Source organism: Camelus ferus, chromosome 30 (assembly GCF_009834535.1).
Source record: "Camelus ferus isolate YT-003-E chromosome 30, BCGSAC_Cfer_1.0, whole genome shotgun sequence".
Classification (NCBI taxonomy): Eukaryota; Metazoa; Chordata; class Mammalia; order Artiodactyla; family Camelidae; genus Camelus; species Camelus ferus.
Window position 1 is genome coordinate 14390339 of NC_045725.1, and position 22673 is coordinate 14413011.

The window sequence follows — 22673 nt, forward strand, 5'->3', positions numbered from 1 at the left end:
GAAGGCAGAGGAAAGAAATCAGGAGGAGGGTAAGGATTAAAAAGAAAGTCCATGGCACCATCAGGACAAAGGAGAGATCAATCAGAGAGGACTTCCTGGAAGTGGGGTCCTTCGTGACTGCTTTGCACTCAGCCCAGGAAGGATTTTTACAAGAACAAGGCACTCCCACTGCAGCCTCCAGCTTCAAGGATACTGGCAGGCTTGTGTAAGAGTCCCCAGATGAGTCTGGAAAAGTAGCACAGAGGCAAAACTAACCAATCCTTCCCTGGGCGCTCTGTCGGGGAGAAAAGAGATGAAAAGACAGTGACCTCAGAGCCCAAACTGTATCCTGTGTTGGCAGATCTCATGCCTGACACATACGGTTTCTCACTTCACGTTCATGGCACAAGTAAGGAGGAATTGCTATACCCATTTTACAGCTGGGAAGACTGAAGAAACCTGTCCACGGTCACATACTTAGAAAGAGACAGAGGCTGAGCTCTTTCCAACACATCAACATATCACACCATCTTCCCAGCATCACCTTTCATTAACCTCTGAGTCCTTGAAAGCCAGCTTCCTAACTGAAGCAAGCCTCCCTGGCCGCATCCATGGCCGGGACCTCCTCACAGCACTTGGAAAAGTCTCACTCCCCTGCTCCTGGTCGGGTTGTCCCGGGACACAAGGGCTCCATTTTAAAGTGACTTGCTAAGCGAAATTCCAGCTTCCCAAATAGAGACATTAAGGGGCAATAATTCTCATTGTAAAAAGGTTCCCCCTAAGGTGCCTTTAAATGGGCGTGCTCCCCTGTGCGCGGAAGCCTTGTTTACAGATCATCGACTCCTCGATGGAGAAGCTGGGAGGCTTGACAGAGACACTTACACAATGTCTCTAGCTGCTTCCAGTGGAAAAAAGATAAACAATGACAATAAAGAGAGGGCGCTTCGAGAGAAGGGAGCCCAACCGTGCGAGGCGAGTGAGGACGACCAGACTGTACGCGCACAAGCACCTGTCATTTCTCCGCGATCCCCACGCCTCCTGCCCCGGTCCCATGGCAGGACAGCTGTGAGCCATCCCCTGGTACATGCGCAGCCCCGTAAGGAGGACCAAAAGTGTTACCCTTGATGGGGAGGTGGGGAAAGGGAGGCCCAGCAGGTCCTCGCGCCTGTCTGTCGTGCGTGTGACTCTGAACCTCTCCCCACCCTTGACGTCTCGGTGGCTGTTTCAATGCCGTCCTGCTCCCCCCGGTGATGAGGGAGGAATCCCCAGCCCAGGGTTACGGGGTGGCTGGGCACACAACACCCAACCCTGGGCAGGTGAGATGGACCTCAGTTTCCTAGTCACAGATGCTCAAAGCCTGGGGTGGCGGGAAGGCAGGGCACACCACGCAGAGCCACGTGGGGGGGGTGCACTCAGGAACGGAGTGAACAGTCAGGCTGTGGTAGCAAGAGGGGGAGGTGACCTCTGGTTCCCAGGGGAAGATGTGACTGGCTTGACTGAATAATTCTGAGGCTGACCGGGAACTGAAACCCGCTCACAGGAGTAAGCAGAAACGGTGCAGGGAGCCCCTGGGTGAGGGTTGTTCGGGTGGGGAGACATCTGTGGGAGCAGAGTGCAGAAGGCAACACGCATCAGGGCATTCTGGCCACAGGGGAGGGGGCTCTCAATTCCACCAGCTGTCAATGCAGCATCACATGGTGTCAGACCTTAATCTCAGGCCTTACACCACGGAGGTCCCCTTACAGGTGAGGCCCAGCTCCCACAGCCCCAGGGAGCTCATTTTCAGCAACATGGCCACAGGCTTCTAAGAATTGATACCAGCCAACACCCAAACCAGGTCTGGAAGCATCGCACCCTGGAGGAGGCCTGGGCCGGCAGCTCCATCCCTGAGCATCTTCCCCGACTCCAGGCCGGGAGGGCAGGGCAGGTTGTTCCAGCCCCAGCTGATAAAATGCATTGCCCCCACCTTCCCCAATAACAAGTCTGTGAGGCTTTGTTCGCTCTGTGTGTGTACACATATTACCTGCTGTATTTTTTATCTCGCTTATCCCCCAGAATCTATCTCAAAGCCCCTTTTGGAAACTCCTAAGTAGGCTGTAATGCATGGATTTCAGGCTCTGCTCAATAGTTTGCCATGTAGTCATTTCCCAAGCCTTAGCGTGCAGGAAGAAACAGCCAAAGCAGAAACATGTTTAACCAAACAGCAGCCTGTTGCGGGGAGAGACAGGGAGGAAGCGGGGTAGGGAGTGGGGAGACCCAGGGTAGCACCCACGCCTGCTTCTTTCAAAAGTCTGCTGGATGATTTCTGTTCACCCATCCCCATCAACTTCCTTGTCCAGGGATGCTGGGCTTTGCTCGGGGGAGGACAGTGTGGAGAGAAGCCCAGTGGTGACCATCCTGAGACAACATGGAAAATGCTCTGGACACAACGTTTCAAGGATATTTCAAACAGAAGAACATAAAACTTGATTCCACTACAGCGGGTAAGCCTGAGTGAGGGCCAAAAGCAAATGACAACCTAGAAAAATGAAAGTCCTTGGCAATAATTGTAGTGGGCGGGGCTGTTTGATTTTTTTTCCCTTTTGAAAGTCCTTTATTACAATAATAATGTTTGGGTCATTATAATATTTTGGTGTCATTATATTCAATGGTTTGGGGATAATTGGTAAGAATCAGGAAAGATAAAAGGATGTGGTATCCCCCTCTAAGAGCTAAAGATCCTGTTGGAGATACAACTTGAAGCCATCACACAAATATCTCTTAATTAACAGGAGATGAAGGGAACGCTGGGAAGGCTTGAAATTAAGGATCAGCCTGTAAGCAGAGGCCAACTCACCCTCTAACCAGGCCAGGTCTCCAGAGGCGATGGGCTTGTCCCCAGTGCCTTTTCTTCCTTTGTGGAAGACCCCTCCACTTCCATCACTGCAGAAGCAGAGCCTGCATCCCCAGGTCCAAAGCACCCAGGCAGGACCCTGCGGAAGGACACGTGAAGCTGCAGTAACCAGCTGCAACCAAGGGCCTCTCCGGTGGCTCTGGGGCCCTTGAGGGACGGGAATGAGGTTCAGAATGCTCTCTGCGGGCCTCTGCTTTCTCAGCACGTTTCTCCAAATCACATCCAACGCCTTGTCACCACGCCGTGCAATTTCCAGAGAGCCCTGGATCTGGGCGAGACGACGGCAGAAGGAAACCCGTGTCGTCTCCATCACTGTTCCCAAGCCTCAATGGCTGCCACAGAGAGATCCACAAATGTTCACCGACCGGAACTGGGAAGGACCAAGGCCACGAGGAGAGGGGGCTGGGGTCCCGGTGCTTCATGGCTCAGCAATTTAGCACCGATGTGGGGACAGGCTGTGCTGGCCCTGCGGCTCTAAGCCTTGAGGTCTTATCCTGGCTCTCATACCCTCCAGCCCAGCTTCTGCAATACGACCCAGCTCTCCGCTCCGTGTCCCACCACTTCCTGCCCGGGGATTGTTGGGTATCAGCAGACACGGGGGCTCCCCAGGAGTAGTCCACCACTGGCGCATCTGGGCGGGGCATTTTATGTCGTGTTATATTACATTCTCTAGTATTATTTTATTAGCCAACATTATCATTCTTATCGCCAAGTACTACCTCCAGTAGCATTATCGCTAATACTATTACTCTAATTCTATTGTCCTCGCCAATGTTATTAGCTCTCCAACATTATTTTGATTATCTCCACTATTATTATTACTATCTACAATGAGCAGAGGAGTTGCCATTACACAGGTACACGGGCCACAAAGGCCAACCAAGAACAAGTCATGCCTGAGGACACAAGTACATTTGGATGCACAGGGTCAAAGGTCAAGGGAGGTCAGGGTTAGGACCTGAGAAGCTGTGAGCTGGGGGCTGGAACCAGCAATGCTGCTTGACAAGCACAGGGGCTCTGGGCAGGGAGGACAAGATCTGGCCTGGAGGGGGGCCGGCCGAAGGCCCTCATCTCTCATCTCCTCTTCTGCCGAACGCCAGTCCCGCTGTGAAACCGGGAGACCCCGTGTGTGCTGTGGAAGAAAGGATGCTGGAGGTAGACAGCAGCTTCAAATTGCTTGGGGGATGAAGAGAAGCAGAAATAAGTAAATAAAGAAGTAGGCAAAATAGAATGTAAATTGGAAAAGGCAGAAATGTCAGAGCTGGGAGGACACATTAGATTATTCCGGTTGAGCCTTCAAGTCAGCAGACAAGGCTACCAGGCCTCAGGAAGCCGCAGGGTTTCCCCAGGGCTCGTAATGGATCCAGGATGCGAACCAAAGTCTGCTAATCACCAGTGTCTGTCCCCGTGGGCCCGCTTGTTGCCCCTGGTGTGGCCCAAGGTCCAAGGCGTGATATTGTCGGCCATCTGTCTCCGCCACAGGAATATGAGCCCCACCAGAGCCACACTGTGTCAGTTTGTCTCTCCAGGACCTAGAACACTGCCTGGCCTGTGGGAGAGGCAGACCCTGATCCAAGTTGACTCTTCAGCCACAGTAGCCTAGAGAGCAGAAGGGAGCTCAGGAAGGGACCTGAGGGCCACTCCCTGAGCCTGTGCTACAGAGACTCGCATGGGGGTCCCCTGGGCAGGTTTGGGTGCCATCTCTCCTGTTCACTGACTCCTCTTCCAATCCACCAATCCCGCAATATTTACTAGGCAGCCTTGAGAAAAGTGGAGGCTCAGATTTGCAAGTAGTTCCAGTGAAAAGTGGGGACATTTCATAGCAACCATAGTAACAGGTCCTTAGACTCCCTCGCACTGGTGTAGCAAGACACATTTCACAGCGCTCACGTTTTGGACCGCCCATTCTCCCTGACACTGGGGGGCTCGATCTCTGACCACTTCCTCTCCCGCCCGCCATGATGATCTGCCCTGACTCCAATCTCAAGTCACAATTCACAAGCCACTATCTCTTTATTGTTTTAGATCTGCTCCCATTTGCAAAGCCCAAGCTAAGTATATCCTCCACTGGCATGAGTCTTACCAGCGACAGAATTCAGGTAAAGCCTTTGAGGCTGAGATGGGCATGAGCTCCTGGTCTGGTCTCCCTGGCACTGCTATCTTAGGGCAATTGTCGGGACTGCCTGCCCTGACTTCAGGAGTCTGTGTGTACCCTGGTCCATTGTCCCTAGGTCTCTGTTCCATTCATCTCTCCCTCATGTCCACCTCCACCAGAATCCACTCCCAAGAAAACCTGTGCTTCCTCATTGCTGTGTGTCCACTGACCCCATCAGCCCTTCTAGGCTTCAGAGCACCTGCATGTGTCTTGGCCATTGACTTTCAGGTCCTTGAACATCCAGCCTCGCTCCCAACTCCATCCAGGTGCCCATCATCCAATATGGCACCCCTCTACACCAACCCCTCACCCAGCCTGGGAACTGGAAACTAACCAGCCATCCTCCGCAGCTCCAGCAGGGGCTGTGGGGGTGGGAGGAAAAGAACCAGCAGAACAATGGGCCATTGACTATGAATTCCATTTCTCTTCCCGGCCCTGACTATTGAAACAGAAGACGGGCTTTGTTGACGATGTGTGTGTACACATATTAGCTCCACTATCTCCTAGTTTACTTATCCTCCGGAATTTGTTTCAAAGCCGCCTTTTGGAAGCTCCTAAGTAGGATGTAATTCAGCGGATTTTATGTTCTGCTCACTGGCTGGCAAAGTTGTTTATTCCACAAACCCCCGGCATATCAGAGAAAAAGAAGATGCATAAAAAACAGGGCTGCTCTGTGCCCGCACTCCCCACCGTGCCCCAGCCCAGGCTGAGGAAGGCTCCTTGCCTTGACAGAGTCTGTCAAAAGTTTCTTAACGTCTCAACTTTATATTCTCAACTTGGGTTGTTAGTATGAAAGAAACAGTCTGTAAATGGCATTTAAAAGCAAATTGGATTTTCTTCCCCCAGCTGATACAGCCCTCGGTGCCGCTTGCCAGACGACGCAGTTTACTTCTCATCCGAAGCAGCCATTTGTCATGTGTCAGAGGATCTGAAATAAAATTCCTTTGTGTACGACTGTCTAATAAAGAGGTCCTTAACGTTAATAATTTACTCTGAATGCCACTCACCCGTTGTTTCCCTCAGACCTTCCATCTGAGTCATCGAAGCTGGAAGGCATTCGAGGATTTTCAAAGATCCTGAGTATGTGTTCTGGAATAACGTTCTCGCCAAACATCCCTCTTCTTGCTATGCGTGGCTCCGCTTGCAGGCATTAATGTGTGTCAGGAGAGCCACCTGCTTGCCAGGGAGGGAGCCGTGGGACCCAGGAAGGGAGAGAGCAGGAGGCAGAGGAAACAGCAGGAGGAAGACGGCAGGAAAGGGCCACTCGGACACTCAACACTCCGCAGTGTGCACTGGGGGACACCGTGCACTGCGATCTGTAATTAACAGTGGAGCCACAGGCACAAACCCAAGGACTTCTCCACCTTCAATACCTTTCTAGAATGAGATGGGACACAAGTCAACAAATTAATTGACAAACGCAGACAGACCTACATAACTTTGTGAACATAGTTTATGTGTCACCTGTCCTGGCCCTGCCCATCCGCCTGGATCCTGCTCCCCTGGCTTCCTTTGCTCCTCGGGCACGTTTCCCATAGAACCCTTGTCATTGTCATTTGTGTAGGCGTCTTGCTTTGAGTGGCTATCAGTCTAACCAGACCCTAGACTGGCTGACTTAGACAACAAACAGTTAATTCTCACAGTTCTGGAGACTGGGAAGTCCAAGACCAAGGTGCGGCAGATCCAGTGTCTGGTGAGGGCCTGCTCCCTGGTTCATGGCTGTCTTCTCGTTACGTCCTCCCACAGCAAGAGCAGAGAGATGGAGAGCAAGCTCTCGTGTCCCTCCTTGCGAGGGCACTAATCCTACTCACGAGGGCTCCACCCTCATGACCTTATCACCTCCCAGAGGCCCACCTGCTAAACGCCTCCACATTGGAGGGTAGGCTTTCAGCACACGAAGGCCCACTGACATGGTGCTCACATTCTGAGAAGGTCAGAGCTCATGTCCCTCTCCCAGGGGCTGGGAGGGGACAGCCAAGGCTGGAATCAAGCAAGGGAGGCAGAGACAAAGATCCTCTGAGCGACCTGCCAGGGAGGCTGAGGTCGTGCTCCCAGGGAAGCCTGTCAGCCTACTCCAGGCACGTCAGTCTTGCCAGACACCTGCATGCCCTCTTCTATGGAGAACTGGCCAGAGCAGAGCCCCTGCTGCCTGCACGCCTGCTCTCTGCCAGGGGAACTCTGGTCCCGCCTGACTGGACCAGCAGTGGGCACCCAGCCTCAGGGCAAGCCTGCCGTGGAAGGGACAGTGACCTGTGAAGGTCTGATATGAGGAGTGAGGTATACCCTCTCTAATGGTTTTGAACCAGAGACTAGTGAGATGTGGGAAAGAAGACCATTGGTGGAAGGAGAAGATTGGTGAGGACTTGGAGATGCAGAGAGAGATTCAAGACCACTTCTGCCTGGGCCCTGACAGATTTGTTCTCAGTCTAACTCAAATGTCACTTGACAAAGACCTTTTGTTCCTAAGTCAGTTTCTGTCTCTTACAACCTAAAGAGTCTAGCATGAATACAGCCACCATCCACAGTGTGAGGCCCTTGGGATGTGGCACTGAGCAGCAGAGGAGGGCCAGCCTAAGAGGTGCCAGTTGACATGTGATTTTTTTTCAGATTGGATGAAACGATGGAGAGTGGGAAGATCTTTAACAGAAGAAGAATGAAAACTTTGCAATACATACAAAATACAATGACATCCTTTTCAAGTCTGAAGATACGTAAGTAAGGGACGTTAAAGTGGACCATTAAATTTTACTAGTAAAGTAACCACTTTATTAATGTATTTATAGTACACTTGTAGACATGAAAAGCTGAGTTTGGGAGTGGAAATTTTAATGTGAATATTTTTCCCAAATCATAATTTATTTTTCCATTTTCCTTTTGTTGTAATTAGATCCATTTTTAGTTCCTACTGTTGTTTATTTTTATCAATCCTTATTTTTCATCAGTTTTAGAAAAGAATTGTCTATTATAGTGGCCTTTAAAAAAGAAGCTTTTGGTCTCATAAATTAACTCTGCATTTTGTTTTCTGTTCAGTTGGCTTCAGCTTTCATCTTTATTAATTCCATTTGTTTATTGTCTTTGTTTTTCCGTTATTGCTCTTTATCTAATTTCTTGAGTTGAAACCTCAGGTTATTTATTTTCAGACTTGGTGCTTTCTAATTCATGGATCTATGGCTTTAAATTATCTTCTGAAGACCCACACTCCATGTGTTTTGATATATTGTGTTCTTGTGTTTATTCTCATGATGTATAAATCCCATTGTGATTGACCCTCTAATTTCATCATTAGCACAGATTTTACATTTGCTACCATTTAGTTGATGATTTCTCATTTTATTGCATTATGATTTGTGAATGTGACAAATAGGTATGAGCAGTCATCTTTGAAAATATATTGATATTTAATTTGTGACCTAACACATGGGCAATTATGTGAATGTTTCATATATGTTTGGAATGGATTTGTTTGTGTAGTATATATCGTACATTATATATTTCATCAACCTTGTTAATCATGTTATTTGTAACCTCTGTATCTTGACTTGGTTGTCTTGTTGATCCGTTGAGAAGCAAGTTAGTCTCTCTGATATTGTATTTATCTATTTCTCCCAGTAGTACTATCAATTTTTGCTTTATGTGTTTTCAAGTGTTTTGTTATGTGCATAATGGTTCATGATCGTTACATATCATCTTAATAGGGACTTGCTTTTATCAACATAACAAATTTCTCTTTGTTTGTAGTTCATATTGCTTTTTCTGTTTCCATTTTTTGTTTGTTTGTTTTCTTTTTTGGTGGGGGAGGTAATTAGTTGTTGTTTTTTCAATGGAGGTACCGAGGATTGAACCCAGGACCTCGTGCATGCTAAGCACACTCTACCTCTGAGCTATACCTGCCCCCTCTGTTTCCATTTAATTAGCCTTCCCTGGCATACATCTTTACATCTTTCCTTTTATTTTCAATTTTTCCATTAGCTTTGTATGTGTATCTTGGTAGAAAACTCCATGAAATTGGATTTTTAAAAACCCTACTTGAGAAGAATTTAACTCATTCACGAGTATTGTGATTACAGATATGTCTGAAGTTATTCTAACAATGTTGTGTGTGCATGTCTCTGTGTATATTTGATTTATTATACTTTCTGATTTGGTTTTTACACATTTTTCTGCCTTTTGGTAATTTTGTCTGAGCTATCTTCATTTGATTCCATTTTTTTCTAATATCTTGAAAATTATACCCTATATTTTAATTTTTCTAGTGCTTCCCCTTAAAATTTTGTCAGCAATCCCTTGCATTGCTGTAACACCTATGAATGTTCAGTATCTATATTTACCCCCAACTCAGACTAAAACCAAACTGCCTGTCACCCCTCCTCCCCTTATCACCTCCACCCTGCTACCTCCTGTGTTTGGCAGCATCTGAAATTTTTGTTCTGATTTTTCATTTTTAAGCATTTTTAGAATAAACCACAAGTTTTGCTAATTTCTTTTCTCTTTATCGTGCCTTCCTCGCAAATTCATTATTTGGTTTTTGGTCGCATGTGGGATACTCAGTTGTATAGGGCCCATCTCAGTTTTACTCAGATATACTTTGAGGGGCAAGAATGACATGCTTTGATCCTACATGCATTGAGTATTATTTGAAAGTGTTTTAAAAGTGATTTCATGAAGGAAAATACATTATTTTGTCCATCTTATCATTTAGGAATAATTTTGGCTTTTTTTTTTTAAACAAGAAGTCCATGAAATAGTAGCTTAAAAACATTGAAATGTATTTTTCTCTCAGGTAAAAGAAAGCCCAGAGGGAATCAGCTCAGGTCTAGTGTGGTCACTACATCGTGTCAGAAACTCAGACTTCTATCTTGTTGCTTCATAGAATGTGACTTCTGTTCCCAAAGCCACCGCATGGTTCACTGTGGCTGCTAGGACTCCAGCCATTACGTCTCCATCAATTGAGGCAGCAGGAAGGAATAAGGCAGAAAATGAAAGGTACCTCATCCTTTTAAGGAGGCTTTCCAGAAAACAATAAATCTACCTCTATATATAAGCTATACCTAGCTGCAAAGGAGGCTAAGAAATGAGGTGTGCTTTCCTTTTTTTTTAACTGGATAGGTCATGTGCCTGCATAAGGGCACATCATGGTGAAATTTAAGAACAGCAGGAATCAATAGAAGATTCTAAAAGCTTGCAGAGAGTAGAAAAAGATCACACTAAAAATAAAAGGTCTCACTGAAATGATTTGGAATTAAGTATCTATGGCAATCTGGAAGTTAAAAGCCAACAGAGCAACACCTTTAAAAGTCTGTGGGAAAAGGTTCTCCAACTGAGAATTCTACATCCAATCACAGCCTTCAGTGAGAACATTTTTATTTTTCACAGGAAGCTACAGAATGATGCAGTTCACCAAAACAAAGATGTAAACCAAGAAGAAAGAAAAAGTGGGATCCAGAAAATAGGAACCCAACAGAGAAAAGAGGTGAAGACAAATTCCAGGGTAATAGCTGTTACAAAGGTTAACACATTTAAATAGACTGAGAAGAGATTTTTGTGTCTGTTAAAGAATTGGGGAATTGAGTGAACAATTCTGTACTAACAGGTATACAAACTAAGCAAACAAAAATGAAAACAAGTTTTAATCCAGAGGAAAGAAAAAAAGAATTATAACCATAACACACTACATGACTTAGGTGTGAATTAATATTATATAGTCATATTAAACACCCAATAGTGATTTTAACCAGAATTTGTGATAAAGCTATATTGGACAATGGAAGAAAGATAAGTGTATGTGTTTGGGGAGGGGAGAAATGGGCAGAGAGAGCTAAAATCTAATTTCCCATAGTTGAAGTTCAGTAGATAATTCTTAGAAGTGAGAAATCAAGAAATGGCTGCATATATAAGAAATCGAGAAATATGGAAGTAAATAGTAGTGGGGAGGGTACAGCTCAGTGACAGAACACATGCCTAGCATGCATGAGGTCCCGGGTTCAATCCCCAGTGCCTCCATTTAAATAAATAAATAAATAAATAAATAAACAAACCTAACTAACCCCCTCCCCAAAAAAGAAGAAGTAAATAGTAGAAGAAATAGCGAAAGCAGCTGAGAGTTGTTCCTTTGGAGAGTAAGAATTTAGAATGGAGAGAGACAGTAGCAAACTGCCTTTTCACCCCTAATAACACTTTCTTTCTCTACAAATGTAACAGTTTGCTGTACAATATAAATCAAATATATGAATGCCAGGCAATTTGGGGTTACTTTTTCTTTGTTGGCAGGGGAGGTGATGGGGAAAGGAAGGCATCTTACACACTAGCCAAATACAGTAATTCTTCCAAAGAAGAATGGGAGGGCTGGTAAATGTTCTGAGTCCGTTCTTGTCTGCTCTGGCTTCATTTTACCCTCACACTTGAATGATAATTTATGTTCAAAGCCATTTTCCCTCAGAGCCTTGAAAATATTGCTTCATTATATTTTTGTATCCAGTCTTGCTGATGAGGAGTGTGCTGTCAATCCATTTCTTGTTCCAATGTGTCGTGGGTTGAATAGTGTTCCCCCCCAAAAGATATGTCCAACTTGTAACCCCCAGCACCTGTGAATGTGACCTTGTTTGGAAAGAGAATGTGTGCAGATATAATTAAGTTAAGGATCTTGAGATGAGATCCTTTGGGATGGACTCTAAACCCATAGACTAGTGTCCATAGAGGAAGAAGAGAAAACACAGAGAAGACCATGTGAAGATGGAGGCAGAGGCTGGACCAGGGCGGCCGCAAGCCGAGAAGGCCAAGGATCTCCAGGAGCCACCAGAGCCAGAACACAGGCATGGAAAGGGTCCTCCCGCAGAGCCTCCAAAAGAAACAGCTCTGCCAAGTCCTTGCTTTCAGACTCCTGGCCTCCAGAACTGTGATCGGTACATTTCTGTTGTTTTGAGCCACCCAGTATGTGATACTTTGTTACAGCAGCCAGAGGAAACTAATACATGTGTATGTCATTTATTTTCTTACTCTGAAGGTTTTTAGGATTTTCCCTGCATCTTTGGTGTTCTAAAATGTCACTATGACATCGCTATGTTTGAGAGTCTTAAAACTTTGCTGGCTGTGCACGGGCCCTTTAAATCTGAGGACTGGCGTCTTTCTTTGGTTCTGGAAAAATTCTTTTCTATTCTTTAAGAATTGCCTGTCCTTGGAGCAAAGGTTGCTGCCATGTCCTCCCCAGTGTGTGCTGCACAGAGCGGGGTGTCGCTCCAGGACCTTGCTTCAGACATGTAAGCTCCCCAGTATCCACTAAACCATTGATGTCTCTGTCACTGGAAAAACACAACCAAAAAAAAACCTGTCTCTCCTCCATTATGTCTGTTTTTCCCTTTTGGTACTCCGCACTTGTGTGTCCTCTGTGTTGGTTAGCTTTTCTTTCATACTTTCTATCTCCTTATCTTTCGCACTGTGTCCCTGGAGAAATTCTTGCCTTGATGTTTTAGCAATGATTCCTCCTTCATCTGTGCTCATTTTGCAAGTCAGTCCAACAATTTTGAGATGTTTAAAACATTTCTGCTAACAAAGTTTCAATTCCCGTGATCTCTAGTTTTCTGATTGTATTGATCTGAACCCTTCCACATCTTTAAGAAAAAATTTTCTGGTTGGATGAAAGCTGTAGTGTGTCCTCAGAATGCCACCACCTGGTACCTTTTTTAGGCCTTCGTATTTCTAATCAGGAAAGGACTCTTCTGATTCTGATATTCGCTGCTGTTTATTGTACCCTTTTGAGGATCCAGGGAATTTGCTGAGCACTTAACGTGCACCATCTTATTCAGTACTCACAGCCATCTGGAAGGATGGTAATAGCGACATCCCCATTTAATAGATGTGCAAACTAAGGCAAACAGAGGTCACTTGCCTCCGATCACAGCAGAGCTAGTCAGTAGTGAGATGGAATTTGGATCTAAGGATGGCCGACTTCAGCATTGGAGCACTTGGCCTTTCTATTATTTTGCCTTAAATTATGTCGCATATATCACATCCCATTTCCAGCTATCCGTTGGCCATTTGTTAAAGGAGATTAGTGTAGAGCAGTGATTCTCCACCGGGAGTGACTTTGTTCCCCAGGGGACACTTGACAACGTCTGGAGACTACTGATTTTCACAGCAGGGGCTAAAGGAAGGTGCTACTGGCGTCTTGTAGAGGCCAGGGGTGCTGTTAAACACCCCACCATGCACAGCACATCCCACAACAAAAAATCATCCAGCTCCGAGCGTCAGTGCTGCCAAGGTGGGGACACCCCAGCGCAGAGCCCTGCGAGCCTGAAGAGGACTAGCCCAAATGTCAGAGTTAAGTGAAGAGCCGAGTGAGCCCAGGCTCGCCACCGGCCCGGAAGGAGAGACATTAAAGGCGCGGGACGTGCTCCTCCCAGGGCAGGGAGCCGCAGCAGCACTCCATCCTGCCCCAGGGGCCCGGCCTCCTCACAGACCCCCAGCGCCGAGTAACGCTCACCCAGCCCCGTGTAAAGTCCCGTCGGACAGGACGAGGAGCCTGCCTGCAGGATGGGGTTTCTCCTCTCATTTCTTCTTCTCTCCATTTCAAACAGGCAGCCATGCCCTGCTTGCTTCTTAGCCCCAAGGATCCTTGCAGGGTGGAAAGCAGAAAAAGACCCCGGGAGAGGGGGCCAGAAATGGCAGTACCTCGGGGAGCAGAGGCCGGGGAAGGGGGGGCACCCGGCTGGGCGGTGCACCTGCGGAGGCCGGCGCCCAGGCCCCCAGCCTCGCCAAAGGAGCGCAGGGCCCAGACAGGCGTCCGCAGGGGGAGGACCACAGGAATCACCCAGGCGACCACAGCAGCCTGGAGCGGGACACCCTGGGGGCGCTGTCCTGGGTCCCTGGGGCTCTGGGTGGGGGGTTCCACCCGCGTGTGTTCAGGGTAAGAGGCAGTGGCTGAAGCACCACCTACCCTGCCTGAACCACCTGTGAGGCAGGCACTGGGGAGAAAGCGAAGGCAAAGCAGGACGCCTGCGAGCAGAGTGGGGCTGGGTGTCTGAGCCTGGTCCTCTCCTCCCTGTGGTCGGAGCCCCTTGTGGCCAGGGCAATTCCAGAGCAGGGGGCCACCAGCGGCAGGCGCTGGGGCATCTTCCAACAATCCTTTGCCCTCTGGCACCTAGGGACTTATTTAAAACTCCCCGCCTGCCTCCCCTTCCAGCCCCACCGTAGAAACTTGACCTTGTCAAAATGAATGAAATACGAGAGGCGGGGGAAGCTGGGAAGGCCCCGTGGAGCACGTCCTGGGCCCAGTTTGACCAGTGGCGGTGAGGTGAACCAGCCTGAATTTCTCCTCCCTTCTCCCCCTGCTGAGGAGGAACCAAGGCGAGGAGGCGGAGACACTGGCTCCCCATCCCTGAGTCCCCAGGAGGCAGCACACCTCCCAGCAGCCCAGCCTCCACCCTGTGGGAGACAAGTAGGGGAGTGATATCTCAGCTTAGCGGACCCAGTTTTTCAAACTCAAATCCCATTTCCCTGTTGACCCACAGGAACACCTTGGAGATGGTTCATCTTCATTTCTGATTGATTTTCTGTCAATATTTCCCTGCCTCGCCCCCACCCCAGCCTTTCCATCAAGTAGTTAATGAGCTGTAAACACACACTTGGACGTGCAGGGGGGTGGTTTTCCAAGGAGCCTTGTGAACAGTGGACGGATGTGGACGACACGAACGACCCCCTCTGGTTCTGCTACAGGTGCACGTGCGTGTTTAGATTTTCTCACTTCGGGTCCCCAAGATACATGAAGTGAAGACAGCCCCTCCCCTTCCCAAGCAGAGATAAGCAGCAACTAGCCAACAAGAAGGCAGGGCACTGAGGAAGCCCCACCTCTCTTCCCTCTGCCTCTCACCAACCCACAGCCTCTTCTTGGGGTTAAAGGTTCCAGAAGGAGCAACCATATGGGAAGCGGCCGAATCCGGAGCACGTGGAAGCATCAGTTTGTCTGCTGGAGCCTGGGCTTAGCTGGGACTGAGCCTCGGAAAGTTTCAACCTGCCTTTCCTGTGGGAAGACAGGCCTGGGTGGGGGCACCTGGGGTGAGGGGTGTCTCAAGTGTGAGGGGGGCCTGGTTTTGGAAGCTCCCAAAGATGATAGTGGACTGGAGAAGACGAGCTTGACTCCACAATCTGGTCTCGTGTCAACCTAGGGTTGTCACCCAAGACCCCTCACCTTGGGGTCTCAGTTTTCTCATCCATCAGATGGGTCAATCACTCCTTCCCTGCTTACCTTCTAGGAGTGTTAGAAGAATCCAGAACACAAGGTTTGGAAAAAGTCTAGAGGTGTTATAGATGTCAGAGAGGTGGCCATCCGACCCTCGCCCAGTCCCTCTGGCCCCAGCACCCCCCGGGATCCCCATCTGTCCTGCCCACCCGCCAAAGCCCAGGAGTTTTTCTGCAGTCCGCCTGAATGTTAACATGCAGGGAAAACTTCAGGGAAAACATACAGCTGATAAAAATTTAATGCTATATGTAACAAAGCAGAATGAATATTTAATCCGTGCTTTTATGCGAAACCACATAACCAACCGGCCCCACGCGGCGGCGGCGAGGGCGGCGCGGCCCCTCCCGGCTCACGGCGCCCCGCGCCGGCAGCGAAGCAGTTAAGCTGCTGGCAACAAGCAGCTCCTAATAAACACTCGGCTAATTCTGTAGGAAAAGCACTAATTAGAAAAGCAATAATAATCGGTGTAATTGCTCTAAATTACCCTCCTAACAGAGAACTGCCTGCGCTCGGAGCGGGGAACGCAGCTGCCGCCGCCCAGCCCGCATCCCGCGCCCGCGGCCCCGCGCTCTGCTGCCCCCTGGTGACCGCCGCGCGACACGCCCGCCCGGCCGCGAGGAGCAGTCACGCGAACCCCGACGCTCGGGCGCCCCCTGGTGTCCGAGTCACTGCGTTGATCTGCAGACCGGCCGGAGGCCAGAGAACCCGAGGACCGCTCCTTGGACTGTCTCCTCCTCCCTCCTCTCTCCCATTGGACGGCTGGCAAGCAACCAACATTACATTGGCTGCACTCAAGGAAGAGCGAACGAGGGCAAAATAATAACGGAAGGAGGAAACCTCTAAAGAGTTCTCGGGATGGTGTGGATTTAGGGGATTGCTTTGGGAATAGGGTTGATACAGACAAGCCCAAAGAATGGGGGCCTTCCTCAAACTGGGAGCTCAGGATTACAGGGCAGATGGAGTGCTTCGGAGAGAGGGCCAGGACAGCTTCTGAGCGCGCAGCCCCGCAAGAGTGGAGAACCCTGGGAGGGCGGGACTGCTTTTGACCTGGCCTGAAATTAACAAGGGTGCGGTGTCGTTCTGATGGGTTTATGGAGCCCTGACAGGCTCCCTCAGAGTTCATGCCCCTCCCTGCATAAAGCACTCGTGGGGTCTGCCGTGGCTTTCCGAGTGAAGTGAGGACCTTAGCCTGTGTCTCTCCCAGCCCTCCTCGGACCAAACCACAGGCACTGCCTTGTCGGCAGACTCTGGTCCACATTCTCCCCTCCCGCTCACAGTAGGGGCTGCTCGAGGGCGGGTTTTCCGTGTGCATGGTGCCTGTGGTACCCACTCAATCATGCACCAAGGGTGAAATGCCAGAACATCCTGGTCGCCAGCATGGAGGGGAAGAGTGCACCTTACGAGTGTAAACCTGTAACCAAAGGTGCCAGCGAGAAGCAGGAGAGGGTACCCTGAAGCACAAGGGACAAAGGACATGACTGGCTTGGGGGCTTGGGGTCAGGGAAGACCTGGGGAGGAGGGGGTCTCAGCCTGTCGCTGGAAGCCGATGCTAGAGGTTTACAATAAGGACCCAGCGAGTTCGGGTGGATTCTGGTACTGGCTTTCTCCTCAGCACAGGGAATGAAGAGGGGTGTGCACCAGGAAAAACCAAAATACTGCTCCCTTGTCCACATACCCTCTCCTGACATCCGAGCCGTCCCACCCTCTTCTGTTTTTAAAATGAGCCCAGGGGGAGGCAGTGTGAAGGGAGCAGTCACTGCTTCCTCAGCCTGATGCCACAGACCCTCCACACACTGCCCCCACCCACGTGTCCCAGTCACCAACCGCTAGTCCCCTGAGGGTCTTGCTCCTCTGTCTCCTCCCCTCGGGCTCAGCACCTGCAGTACTTGGGTCTTGAAGGAAGCCTGAGGACCAAGGAGTGCTGTTTGGAACCAAGAGACGGTGCCTCCCTGCCGACCTCCACTGTCATTCTCACCTCCGGGCCTTTGCACCTGCTGTTCTGGCTTGTCTGCCCAGCGAACTCCTGGTCTTCCGTTTCACTTTGACAGTTCCCACCTCTGGGAAGCTTCCTCTCTGCTCCAGGCAGAGGTGGTCTGGCACCTCCTTCCCACAGGCTCCCAGCTCACTTTAAATAACACTCTCATCCCGTCATTCTTTGTCCCCGTCACCTGTTTCCTTGTCTCTCTTACAGGAGCCACGGGCACCGAGAGAGCGCAGGGGTCTCACTCACCCCCCACACCTGGTCTAGAAGACAGTTCTGCTGATGAACTGATTTTACAGAGGAGGAAACTGAGGTACAGAGCAAATGGCTAGAAAGAGCCAGTGCGTCAGAGCCAGGGAGGAGAAACCAGGCCCTTGGCTGGCTCTCAAGGGGGCCTCACCGACTTGATTCCAGGGCGGGTGTGGGCACAGCCAGGTAGCAGGCATCTCCACTGGAGACCGCTGAGAAGGGCCCACGATGAGAGACCCCCCTGCACGCGTGCACGTGTGCACACACACGTGTGTGCGCACACACACACACACACACACACAGGCAGTAGCATTTCCAAGGGGGCCTGTGGGCACATCTCCCACCTGGACCACTGCAGAAGCTTCTAATCGGCCTCGCTGCTGCCATCCATGCCCCTCCTCTAGCGGCCCTCCGCACAGCAGCCCTGTGGGCCGGTAAACCATGCGTCACATCAGGTCACTCCCCACGCAGAACCGCAACAGGCCCATCTCACTCAGTTAAAGCCGAGTCCTGCCAGCGGCCCCCCAAGGCACTGCACGCTCGGACCCCAGCCTCTTCCTCTCCCTTTCCCACTCGCTCCGTTCCAGCCACGTTAGTCCAATTGATACTCACAGACACGGAGCTCAGTCTTACCAGGGCCCTTCCCTCTGCCCGCAGTGCCCTTTCCCCAATGGCCACATGGCTGACTCCATCCCAGCTCTTCCATGGCTCCTCGGAGAGGCCTGTCCTGCCCGCTGTATCTAAAAGAACATCCCCATCATGCCTCATCTCCTTAGCCATCTTGGTTTCCTTCATAGAACTTCTTCTTTTGATGTAATACTGTATCTATTGATTTTTGTCTCCCTCACTGGACTGGGGGATTTGTAAAAAGCGGGCATTTTGCCTTTTGCTCTTCAGGTATCCTCACGTCTGATACAGTACCTGCCATATAAGGTGAGTTCATTAAGTACTTGATAAATTTAATTAAACAGTCACCAAGTCACAAAGAAATGAATTTCTAATGGTGGAGTTTCAGACAGTACATGCATTGCTATTGGACATGACGCAGTATGAGGCACATAGTAGGTGCTAGAAACGATTTGTAGAATGTTGGGCTTTCTCGATGTCTCTGTAAGCACCCTTTGTCCCCACCTTAAGCCAGGCGGTTGTCTTACCCCCTCACTAGGAGAGCATGCAATGTACAATGACATTGTTTTATTGGTGGAGGGTTTGTTCAGGCTGGTTGTTGGCTGATTTTCTGACAGTGCCTGTGGGACACTCCTTCTTTTCTTCCCCAGGTGAGGCTCAAGGACACAGTTGACACCATCCCTCTTCCCAGTGGTCCCTCCTGACTTTAGGTGCCCACCCCAGTAATTCCTGACCTAGCCAAATGGAAAATTTAATTTCCAACTAATTAGCTCTCAATTTGGTGCCTCTCCTCAGGTTACGGGACTGTTCCGCTCCCAAGAGAGGTGGGTTCCCCACCCACCTGTGGCCAGCATTTGACACTGCCTCTGTGGGGACGGAGACAAAGGGCCCCAGCCCCACCATTGTCTCTGCTCGGAGCTCACAGGCAGGCGGACACAAAAGCCTGATGAATTCTTCATGGCCCTCTGAAAGGGCGGCTCCCCCAGCCCCTCCTGTCATGGCCACAGGTGGGCCCTTGAATGGAGGAGGACATTATCTTCTCAGCCAACCAGATTCCTCTCTTGAGTCTTTGAACAGGGCTCCCTGAATCTCCTCCCCCAGCCTCCACCCCTTGGCGATGCCAACCCTGCACTTTGGCTGAAACCAGAATCCCCGCCATCAGGTCAAAGTGAGGTCACCCAGCATTGCTGGAAGGAGAGGACCCCCCTTCCTTCCACACACGGCACTCACTGCCGAGCAAGGCTTCCGGGGTTCAAGGCGTGAGACCCTGGTTCCTGGCAAGGATTTCTCTCCCCTGCTCCGGAAGGGGTCTCCAGGAAGAGATCTGCCTCTCCTTCCATGAGGAAGGGCCTGGGGTGGAAGCACCCTCCCCCCAGCCTCCTTTCCCTCCCCCAGGAGTCCTACCAACTCGCCTGCCCCTGCTGAAAGGGGCTGCACTCTGCCATGGCACCCTCTGCTGGTGGCTCCCAGGTGGTGTGAGGACTGCAGGCTTCATGTCCTGACTCTGAGTGTCCAAGGCACACTGCCTTCCACCCTCAAGTCTCTCTCTCACCCAAGAAATCCTTGAAGGGAAGAGGCAGCAGTTCTCTGGCCAAGTCCCTTCTCCAGAAATAAATGGAGGGGGAGGGAGGAAGAATGAGGCCTGGGGGAGGGGATGGGTTTGAATTAATGAGCTATGTACTTTCCTTACCCTATAATCCATACATTTGATGCGGCAGCCAATTTAACTTAGCTGTGAGATAATTTGTCATGCGGTTGTTAGGATGGAGAAGCTGGGGTGGGATGAGGGAGGGTGGGCAAGGCAGGGCCAGACAGAAGAGGGGGCTTTCCCAATTGCCTCCAAGAAATCCTCCCAGGGGCGCACACACCAGGTACCAGAAGCCCAAGGGAGAGAAGTGTGGACAGGGCGGGGCTCCTCAGGGACAGAGCCAGGATAGGAATAGGGAGGGAGGGATGGGTCCAGCCACTGCATGAGAGAGTCTCCACCAGGCAGAGGGAGTCTCACCTCTCCGCTGAAGACCAGGTGTGTCTGTGTAACTCTGAGGACCAGGACTGAGGGTGCTTCCCACAGATTTACTGAATCTGTATAATCCAGGGGTGGATGGGTGGATTGATTGATTGGATCCAGGGAGGAATGAGTGAGCTCCACCCGAAGCTTCTATGCATCTCATAATGTAACTGAACCAGGATATATGGCCTCATTTCTGTCTCCCAGCCTCATGCTTCCCTTAGAACCCCAAATCAAAGGACTTCAGAGTTAGATGGTCCTTAGAAGGAAACATTTTCAGATACGCTGGCTGCCCACAGGTCCTGGTTAGCCCAGACAGCTGTCCCAGTTTCCCACTGTTGTCCCAGGGTGATTGTGAATAATACTCCCTTTTACACATAAGACCATCCTGCTGTGGGCAGTACACTGTACGGTCACCTGCAGAAGAGGAGACAGGTGAGATGCAGTGGCTGTCCACAGCTCATCTGTGGTCATGCTCAGGTCTCCTGACATCCTAGATTCTTCTTGCCAAACTGAACCATCCAAGCTCCAAGGTCTGGCACTCAGCTCCACAGAATCAGACCCTACCTGCCCTCTGGGACCTTCCTCCTCCAGGAAGCCCTCCCTGACCAGGGTAGCCCACAGGGACCCACCACATCTGAGCTCTGCCATCCCAGTTCTGGGCACTTAATGTGTTTCTCCACCAAAATGTGACTGGGCCAGAGAGGAGAGTGTGCGTGGAGAGAGGGGAAGAGGAGGTGAGACAGGCAGCAGGGGCCAGATGGCTGGGGTCAGAAAGGAATCACTGCATGTTTCTCTCCTCGGACCCGAAGCTCAGAAGCAGCCTGAAAATTCAACTGGAAGACGGGAAGACACACGTCTGGATGGTGCTGGAATTCAGAAGTTGATCAGGGCCATTTGCATTCCGTGGTCTTGAGCAGAGGAAATGCCAGGCCCTTCCTACTAAGAGCCCTATATTCTGCTTGTCTAGTAGCCTGTGGTCCTGACATGTTTCCACTCCGCTCTCTGGTCAACCCCTTCTTCTGGCTGCCTGCAGCATCAGGCACCAGCTAGGGTGATGGATTCTCTCTCCTTTCTTCTCTTCTCAGGGGGCGTGGCGTTCCCTCCTCACCTGCCCTGGCCTTCCCACTTCTGAATGGACGGTGCTCCTTTCCCACTGTCAGGAGCTGCAGGAAGCCTGCCGCTTGCCAGACGAACTGGTCGCAGCCGCCGTCCACTCTCTGGAATGTAGCACCACCTAGTGGCAGCCTGCGGCCTGACAGTGCTGCGGTGACAATTCAGTCAGTCGACAAGCCTTTATCGAAAAAGTCAGCCACGAGAAAGGCATGATTCCAGGCCATCAGAAGTGGAGAGAAGATTAAAAAAAAAGAAATGCAAAGACACACAAATAAACAAGATACCTAAGCCACGCCCCCTGCACCTGAAGGCGCCTGCTTCGCAGTGGAGAACTGAGCCTAACACAGTCCAGCAGAAGCAGCACAATGTGATGCGACACCTGGGGTTGAAAGCCTGGCTCCAGTGCTTACCAGCTGGGCCACCCTGGGCATGTTGTTTAACCCCTGGAAGCCCCAGTTTCCTCCTTTGTAGCGTGGAAATAATAAACGTCTCTCCCGCAAAGGGACGTTGGGAAGAGGAACTGAGCTGAAGGATTAAACCACTCAGCACAGTGTTTGGCAGACAGTAAATGGTTCTTAAGTGGATGCTCTCTTACTGAGATGATAAAGTGATTAATTCAGGCCAAGTGTTGTTAAGAATTCAAGGAATGGTCGGCCCAATTATGAATTGGAATTATGACAGAGATCTTAATGGACGAGGTGGAGAACTGAGTCAGCCTGCAGGAAACGGAGGGCCTGTGGCCATGAGCAAGTCAGTAAACCTCTTTTGGCCTCATCTTTAAGTGGAGATAAGACAAGTACCTAAAAGTAGAGAACTCAGACAGACAACCCCATCTTTCAGCAGTTAACACATACTGCACACCTACTATGTGTTATCTTTTAGAAATCAACACATATTGGACACCTACTATGTGTTATCTTTCAGAAATTAACACATACTGCACACCTACTATGTGCCAGGCTTCGGGGATTCAGAGATGAAAAGACTCACTGACCTCAACACCGCAATCTGGCTCATGTCACAGAGAGAAGAGGCGGTGGGCTTCCTCACGCTGTCCTCTGATCCCACCCAAACCCCCACACCAACTCAGAAGGCCCGGGTCAGGGCCACTTGTTAGCATTATATCCTCAGCATTCAGAACCTCCAGATCCCACCCCGACAAGGGCCAGGTGTTTGGGGAACCGGATGGAATAAGGTCCCAGCCCAGCTCCTCCCTCTCAGGCCGCTCCCCCGCAGGGCCTCCCCAGCCTGGCTCCCTCCCCTCCCCAATCTGGTCCATAACCTGTGCCTGGAATGTAAGGTTCCTGAGAGCAGGGATCTAGTCCACTCGTTCACCAACTTGTTGGGCGGGTGCAGCATTCAGTACCTGGGGTATATAACATTCAAAAAGATTTGTCAAGTGGATGAATGAATTAATCAAAGTTTTAAGAAAAT